This window comes from Pomacea canaliculata, linkage group LG3, assembly GCF_003073045.1.
Source record: "Pomacea canaliculata isolate SZHN2017 linkage group LG3, ASM307304v1, whole genome shotgun sequence".
Taxonomy (NCBI): domain Eukaryota; kingdom Metazoa; phylum Mollusca; class Gastropoda; order Architaenioglossa; family Ampullariidae; genus Pomacea; species Pomacea canaliculata.
In genome coordinates this window covers 6,733,791-6,742,965 of record NC_037592.1, presented here as the reverse complement: position 1 = coordinate 6,742,965, position 9,175 = coordinate 6,733,791, and the positions used below count along the sequence as shown (strand labels likewise).

Genomic DNA, 9,175 nt, shown 5'->3' with positions numbered 1-9,175 from the left:
GGATGGGACGGGATGGGACAGGCATAAATTGCCATGGGACGGGATGGGACGGGATAGAAAAATATGTCCCATGGACAACCCTGGTAATATGATAGCCACTTTCCGAGTGGAAACCTATCCACTCACTTATTTTAGTAAATTAAGTATACTTACTTCTCATTACGATCATGTAATAGCTTGTCTTGAAAATGTAAATGTTTAAGTTAAAGTTTATCATGACAAAGATTAGTGTTGGCATTTTCTGTTAATGACTAAGAGACAACTTCACAACTTCTCCAGGCACAGGTCTCGCTTTCAACCTGCGTCAGCAAAGAATGAGACTGGCGGCAACCGAGAACCTGCCGAGGATGAGCGGACCTGGAGGCTAAAGAACCAGCCGTCATCATCGTCGCTGATCGTCGAATGTCGATGTGATGTCCTGGCCACAGCCCTGATGACGCCCTGCGATGACTGACGATGCGATAACCTGGGGATGGACTTATGGAGGTCCTGTGAAGACTGACAATGCTCGGTCCTGGGACGACCTCTCGGCGGGATGTAAGGTATTGGGCATCTTTGGAACTAAACATTCATTTGTTTTCAAAATGACCTCGACACTTATAACCTTAGCAACATCTCATACATTTAAGTTAAATATAAACTGAAGAAGAATGAGACAGCGAAGAAAAATTTATAAGGAGTTATTGCTAAGAAAGGAACATCCCATGAAGCCAGTCACTAGAAATAAAAGCTCAAGAAGTTCAGGCGAGAGTTACTGTTGCAGTTACCTAGCAATCTCATGCATGTGCGACTCACGCACACGCCATCTGGGAACGAGAACAAGAGCTACTTTGCACGCTTCATGGCGGCCTAAACATCTACATAGTGTAGGTCTAAGACATCTCAATGACTGGTTGAAAATCTGAAAGGCGGCAAAACAATCATAATAACGGTCACAACTTTAATCTCGGTATCGTGACGTTTGTATGTGTGTATCTATATCTGTGTATATATATATATCTAAAATTGTACCCCGCTAGTCCTTTAAGCCTGGCGCTGTCCTGCATACCGTTATTGTCTGTTTCCCCGAGCAAAATATACAGCAGTCGTCCCGGAGAACACTAATTAAGCGTCGACACGACACTTAGCTAATTATTTTAAAGGTCATCGTATATTTATCAATATTCAAGAGCAACGATCAACGCAGATGACTTTTTGTGCAATCGCATAATTCATATTTTTTTCCCCTGTCGTTAATTTGACTGATTGAACGCGGAAAGGCGGGACAGCATGTGAAAGTTCGTGACCCTCTGACCTTACACGTCAGAGCTGCTCGCAAAAGTGTGATGTCACCATGAAAAAAGTAGTGCCAGGTACGAATACGCTTCGTACTAATTTTGTTGTAGTGAGAACACTTGGAGAGGAGGATGTATGTGTGTGAGAGAAAGATAAAAGCGAGCGCTAACAAAACTTTTAAACATTAAAACCATCTAAACATTCGTCCATCAAATGCATCGTAATAACACGTGGAATGGAAACAAACACCGTATATTTCACACACATATTTGATGTAGAGAATGTAGCAAGGAAAATAAAGAGGTGTACAAATTGAAGACACATTTTGACAAAGCTGGACAAACATGAAGACCGTGAGGCCGCCACTTACCACAAGCTGGGGCAGTGAAGGACACGTTTGCTGGGTGACAGACATTGAACTGCATTCTCTATCATTATTCCTCGAAAAATTTTCTAATTATTAACATATATTACAGAGACTCCAAGCATTTGTTTCACTATGCTTTTGCTAATTTTAGTGAGAAGAAAATTTACACCGTCACTAACTTTTGTATGCGATCTGTAGCAACGAGATGTTGCTCGGCGAGATTCGTCGCAGGGATTCGGCGCAAATGTATAAAAAAATTAACTAAATACACAGGGATAAAAAATTATGCAAAGCATCAATAAAACATATACAAACGATATGATGATAATACAGAGAATTTTTATACCGCCATATCCCGATTTTATGGATAGGCTAATGGCGCTTTACATTAACAAAAAACACAGACATGGATGCATGCAACATATAATGCAACATTGTTGTCTAGAGATTATAAGATAGAACGAATGATATCTAAGAAGCTGCTCCGGAAACAACAGTAAAAGTGTAAAGGCCTGGAAAGCCGCCAATTTACCTCAAAATGCAAACAATGCAAGTTTTCATTTCTACTTCTTGAAATTCATTTTCCCACGCTAATGTACCTCCGTACATATAAACATTATTTCTGATGTCAGGATATATTTCTTTTCGAAATTATATTTATGAGACTCATTTAGTCATTGGTACACTCAGACAAAAAGCTGTGGTCACAGTCGCACATTCCCCCTGAATTAAGGTGACCAGACGTTTCGGGGGCGAAAGCGGGACACGTGCCGATGATGGTGTCGTCACCGTCAAAAAACGCCGAAAAAAGTGATTTTTAAAGACAACGGGGACATTTGATGGACTTGCCAGAAAGCCAGAAAGCGGGACATTGGGCGTCCTGCCCGATTAGCAGGCGGGACACGAGGTCAAAAGCGGGACTGTCCCGCCTAAAGCGGGACGTCTGGTCACCTTACCCTGAATACCCCGCACTTTCAATACATATTTCTCGGCGAAATATCTGCATCCACGCTCATGATAATGCTTCGCAGAACCTCGCATAGACGGGAACTGCATTCCTCAAAATGTCAGGAACGAAATATTTGGGACACATATGCAGATTACAACAAGACCCAGAGGAGCTGTACGACTTCCGTGCCTCATCCATAATACAATGTGTCAACCAGATGTACAGAGCCATGTGACTTTCTGCGCTGTGTATGTGTGTTTGTCTGTACGTTCGTACAAAAGAATAGGTGTATGTCCGCAAGCAAACAAACCTTTCTACTCAGATATCGCAAGCCTGACGAGACCAGAGCACACGGACATCAACAACAGTATATCAGAATACAATTCAACACAACAATTCGATGTATGAACTCAATACAGTTTTATTGTCTCACGAGAAAAAAATTCGTTTACTTATTTTCTGCCGGGCCTTAAAAAGAGGAATACAGACAAGTATATAATATCTCAAAAATATTTATATATTTATTTAAAAATACACCGAGATGTTAGCCAAAGATATTAGCATAAGCCATAGCCTACTTAAATTCTTTCTGTCTCTCTCTCTCTCTCATACACACACATCCTATTCAAGTCGTGCTTAGCAGTGTTGTGAACATGAAAACAAATATACAAATATGAATAATTTTTCTTCTTAGATGTAAGATCAACGGTTGTCATGCATATAAGTACATCTTCAGAGTATAAATATTTCTCTCGAATACATTATATACAAAGAACAGCAGGAGTTAACTAGTTTGGTCAAGCAGCATAGGTCAAGGGAATGAATAAGTAAATAAATGGATGAATTCTTGAACTGCTGACGTTCTTTCCATCAACTCCCACCCTCGCCACCTTCATTTTCCTCGTTCTTCAACAAACGAGTGTTTAATCAGAACCATGATTCTAGTCGTAAGAAAGGAAAACAAGAGTCTCATACTTACTCCTGCAAAATTTTACATTTGTTTGTTTCATTTGCTTGTCGTGGACTGGCTACCACCACCACCACCGCCATTATCATCACCTATCTGGCGTGTAGGACCACAGCAGCAGTAATGCTGTCCTTTTCTGTCTGTCATTGATTCAAACATCCTTTCATGTCCGACGAAGGGTCAATGGATTTCATCTCGCTCGCTTGGTTCATCGCGATATATGTAGGTGTCCTAGATGTCCTTCACCTTGCTCTACCGCTGGCGCCTGACCTTCTGCAGGGTCTCCAGGTCATCCTTGCGATCCGTAGATCTGTCCCCCTGCTGACCTGCAGCTTCTCCTGGACGATTCGAGCGACACAGGTGGATGATAGCCACGACGACGATGCAAAGGACGATGAAAGCTCCGCAGACGATAGCGCCGATGTCTCTACCGCTGAGACTCATCGCTGATGCTGGCGCCACTGGGGCTGCACATACGCAGTGTCGAAGCAATCAGTGAAGTGGGAGATTAATTAAACATATTAGCGACAAGATTGGAAAGTACTGGTGAACGACAGTACAGTGATGGACAGAGACAAGCGGCCGAACAAACAAAGAGACAGAGAAGGAGTGGGAGACAAACCAAAATTTTCGTGGTTTTTAAATAAATTACAGCAGAATAGTTCTGGTATTAAAATTATGAGAATGCTGCAGTTTTAATTAAACATGCATTTTACCATTTCTGTTGAGTGTTGCTATTATCGTCGTCGATTCTACTATTAATGCTATTATGCTATACTCATGACAGGATGTGAGGGGTACAAGGGAAGCAACTCTTAAGAGAAACTGTCCTGAAGAAAGCAGAGTTATGTTTCTTACGATAACATCGATGACAATTCTTACGATGGCAAAGTGGTTTTTCCGTCGTTTGGTTGGGGTATGGAGGTAGGGGTATCTTAAACCTTTCTATTTCGAAATGTAACTGCTTGTAGACTTGTCTATGGCATTCAAGATAATACACAAACATTTATTTTAAAAGCAACTTTAAACGCTTAATTTACACAAATTTAATAAATGTTGCTGAATTCAGTAATAGTGATTATCTCTTCCCTCCACCAGAAGCGATGTTATATTTCTTTATAAAAGCTTGATCATTTCTCGGTTGCTAATCTTGTTTATGAGTCACACAAAGTTTGTTTATGTGAGCTGGAACTATTGTCACAAACACTCGAATCCTACTCTACGCATTGAAGCAAAAGGCCTTACAGGTAACAAGTGGAACTTACCTTCACTTGTCTATTTTAATTAATTCCTTAACTTACTTCCTTACGCAGAAAAAGCGATTTCTATTTCATCCAAACATCCTATTTTTCTATTGAAATTGCTCAGCATACACACGGTCTTCCTTCATTAAAAGGGCTTCAAATTTTTATCCTGTTCGATTTTTGTGAAACGAAAATACATTCTAAGGCGGCAAAGATGTGTCTGTACCTGCAAACAACTACCTGCGTTGTGCACCTGTGAAAAACAAGGTAATATAATAGCTCACTACATGCATTCTTTATACTAAGATCATGAACGCAGCCGAACTATCGGAACTTTAAAAAAAAATCACTCCTTCCGAACTACACCCTCCCTGCGGCGAATTGTGAGGTGGGTGGAAAAACACCGCGTGCTGACGTTTTTCACTTTGTCCTTTTGTTGTTTTGCTTTCAACACCACCCACACCTGTTTAAAGCAGCTATTAATAGTCGTGAAATGCATAAATAAATCATGTTGTGACTTGGGTACTGGCTTCTTCGACAGCCATAGCTTTGCTATTCATAGACTTTACCACCGACAGTACATCACAAAAATACATGATAATACATTGCAGGATACTACCTTACGAAATGCACTAAATATCCTCAAGACACTACAAAATACATGCCTGACAATGCAAAACACTACACAAATACCTGAAGGACTTTACACAACAATACCTGCTGGATTGTGATGTGCGAAGATTAAGTATTCTTCCCTCAACAAGTGGTACTTGCTACATCCTTCAGGGACGCTGGCTGATTCCGTTCACTCGGCGAGTTTCAGTCAAGATCGAGGGACAACGAAGTGACATCTGTTTGCGTGTCAGACCTACACTGATAACAGTCGCCCACGACAGGACGAGCAAAGACTCATTTCAATGTTGCTATACTTGAGTCAAAGCTCTTCCCGCGTATCTGTTTAAGTCGAACTGTTTTGATGTCCTTTTGTCGGCTGTAAATCTCCAGTTTCGCCCACAGACACGTGGGTGTGCCAGTATAATGCCTTTTCTATCCAAGCTTTATTCTGCACTTTGGCTTTAACGGATGGCTTTCGAATTGCGAGGATGTCGCGTGTTGTCACTTCCTGCGGCGTTAGTGGCTCTGGGCAACGCCCTTGCTTGCTGAGCAAAGGCGGATGACATCCGGGCCATGTCGCATCAATCTTCACTTCCCTCTTGTAACTGTGTTGCCAGGAGACGGAACTTATCTCCTTTCGAAAGCTTCTAAGTGTACTTCAGTACAAACAGTCGGTTATCTGTGCTTCTCAATGTGTCGGTGCATGCGTGTCCATCTTCCTCTTTTGTTGACGAACGCACGCACGCACTTCTGTGTTTTTCAAACACTTTAGCCTCATGTCAGCATCTGTGTTTGCATTAAGATGTACTGTCTCAATATTTACACGGAATTTTTTTCTGTGCCGATTGCTGAAACTTTAGGCTGCCTGTGACAAAATCTCGAGGTTGAAAAGCGAGACAACAGACGAGATTAACATCAAGAAGTAATCAAACACCATAGGGTTTGGGAATGCACCCCGCGATGCACTATTTAAGAGTACCCGGATGTGGCGACAAATGTCTTTTCAGCGACTTTCATCAGGGTAGACATTGTTGCCGATGGCGAGAGAACGGCGTCACAACTGTATTATTTCACAACATGACCTGCGCATGTCGCTGTTATACTTTTCAGATCTTAATCACAGATTCCTTCTAATGTTTCAGCAATACTGTGAGGTCATCAGACACCATTTGGTAGCCCAGCGGTCCAGAATGTGTGATTAACATTCTTTTCAGGTGTGTCTGTGCTTTTTAAGTATGCCAAACCCCTTCTGCGGGAAGGAGGTAGAAGATAATGATTACCATCAGGAAACGTGCATTCTAAAGTAGGTATAGGCTCATGTAGGCGGCTATATCCGGGGTGTAGGCAAACTTTTCTATTTGTGGGCCAGTCAAAATTCTAAGTTCACGAGCTTTTAAAATCGGGCCGGGTTCAGATGTGACAATTCGCAGAACTGCAACCAAATGCTCTTCCGTCATTGTGAAGATTACTCAGATTTTTGCTTTATTTTATTGCTTCGCAAACACCAACTGTCCATGAATTCAAGGGAGGAAAGTGTTGAAAATTTCCTTCCTTCGCTTTGGTTGAAAAGAGATTAAGTTTCCTTTAAAGCGTTTCCACCCCGATATACAGTTCATAAACAATAATGTCTTACTTTGCATAGTCGCATGATTCAAATGTATAGTCCATGGCATCAGCAAGAAAGATCACAAAATTCAAGAAAAATGTTTTATCTTTTCCTTCAGTTCTAAAAACAGAATTATTTCTTTTCGAAGTCACCAAACTCGCTTATTAAAAACTTTTCCCAAGCTTAGCCACCTGGACATTTGTGTGGTAGGGAACATCTTTGTGATCGGCTTCAATAATGTCCTCCACCAACGGTTGAACCCTCTTGTACTTCTAAAGTTCACGCTTTTCATCACAGTATTCACAACAGGATTCATGAGAGCCCGGGTACAGCATCCCCCCTACTTCTTCTCGTCAGGCCTGCTTATGACGAGGATCCGACTGTTTGCACGGGGGAAACCGAAACATGCAAAACCCGCGTCCGACCTCCACCGAAAATATATTCGTGTCACTGCGCTATCACAACATCGGTAAACGGTGATCAGACGATGATAAACAAAACAATTTGTCATGCTGCTTGACATGTTTGCTACCTCCAGCCTTTCCTTTGAAGGCAGTCGATGTTGTCTGACGACTCCATCAGACATGTCAGCCGCGTTATAATTTTTTTGCACTTTGTGTTTGTATGTTAGAGACTATGGATTTCTAAGGCTAAGTCGTATTTAATAGACTGTTTCAACCAAATTAACGTATGATTAAAAAAATCAAAACATTTCAGTTGTGGCCGACGGGCCGGTCAAAGGATGTCCACGGGCCGCACTTTGCTCACCCTACTCTCTCAGAACTGTAACCCTCTGTGCCACATCAGTCTGCACTCTGCTTTTGTGTATAGAAGCAAAACCAATAGCACAGGGTTATTTTTAAATGAATGTGTCTAGTTTTGAATCTGAGCGAACAGCGTCGTTGTTCAGGAGATTGAAAGCTTTCGATGTCGCATTCCTCGTGACATCACAAAGGTGGACCAACTCTCTGCTAGCTGCCGGCAGTACCTTGAACTCATTTGTGACAACTAATGACAAGCTAGCAGCTTGAAGATCAATTTTATGTTTGGGGCAACCTACTTCTCTGGTTAAAGATTTTGTTTGACATGAGGCGGCCAACGGACGTGTATAGGTGGACTGCTGTCTGCCGAGACCATCGCTTAGCGAAGTTCTCAGCTGTTAGTCTCGGCGACCCTTAACAAGGAATGTGAATAAACCGGAAGCTTTGTAGTCTCATGCCTCGTTTTGGTAGTTAACTGGGTAAAAAAAATCGTGTGCCAGCAGTCCAGTGATACAAGTTCGTGAGTTCCTTACTCGCTCTCACTGGGATATTATGAGGTGCGCACGCAAGACTGATGGCAATCGCTCAGGTAGGGTGTAGCGAGGACAGGTGATGTAAAACATGAGCTCCCTGATATCATCCGACGCCACGACAAAGAAGCAAATTGATGCGGCATGAAAAGCCTTGCAGAAAAATAATTTTTTTAAAATCCGAAATCGATGACATGGTCAATAATGCCAGACCTCTTCCCCCTTAGCACTGGAATCCAGTCGATGATGATATTGTCCACGGATGCTGCTGCCTGGTGTTAAGCATGGTTGCAGAATTCGATTTAGTTGCTAGCTTTTTCTCTGCATGTGGTCTGTTTACAGGGATGGCTGCCTTGCCGTGATATAGTCTTAGTTGCTTGCTCGGTGTAAAGCACCAATGCCAACCCCGTAGACAAGGACTCCAGATAGTTATGTAAAGCAAGATATGTGGGTTCTACAAAGCACATCCTTACTAAAGAAACATTTTTTTTTTCTCGTGACGACTCTCGCCTTAAAAATACAGCCCAAGTCCCTGAATCCCAAGTAGTCCTTTATAACCTTCATTGTAACCAATGGGAAAGCTGGAGGCATGCCGTAATTAAGACTTGTCCATGTACGAACATGTATCTCTCTGACAGATGAGAATATCCGCGTCTGGTGGCTTTCTTCTTTCGATTGAACAAGAGTGGAGGGACAGCGTGTCGTGTCTTCGGATATTAGAGTATTGTAAAAAATTAGCATTCACCTAATTAAAAACAAAACTTGGTCTGTTCTAACTTCCTAGTACCAGCACGTACCCTTACGAAGACCGCCAACCCAGGAATTTACAGGGTACTTCAGGGCTAGTGCTTTCTGCTGAAG

At 42.1% G+C, this 9,175-nt stretch overlaps 1 long non-coding RNA gene across 1 annotated transcript; it reads right to left on the bottom strand.

The window, feature by feature from the left end:
• Positions 1 to 2,994: 2,994 nt before the first annotated feature.
• Positions 2,995 to 6,441, bottom strand: LOC112560434. The gene is made up of 2 exons (XR_003098531.1): positions 5,520 to 6,441; positions 2,995 to 4,025 (listed from the first exon to the last, which is right to left on the bottom strand). It is a non-coding gene; the product is annotated as an uncharacterized LOC112560434 (long non-coding RNA).
• Between the last annotated feature and the right edge of the window lie 2,734 nt (positions 6,442 to 9,175).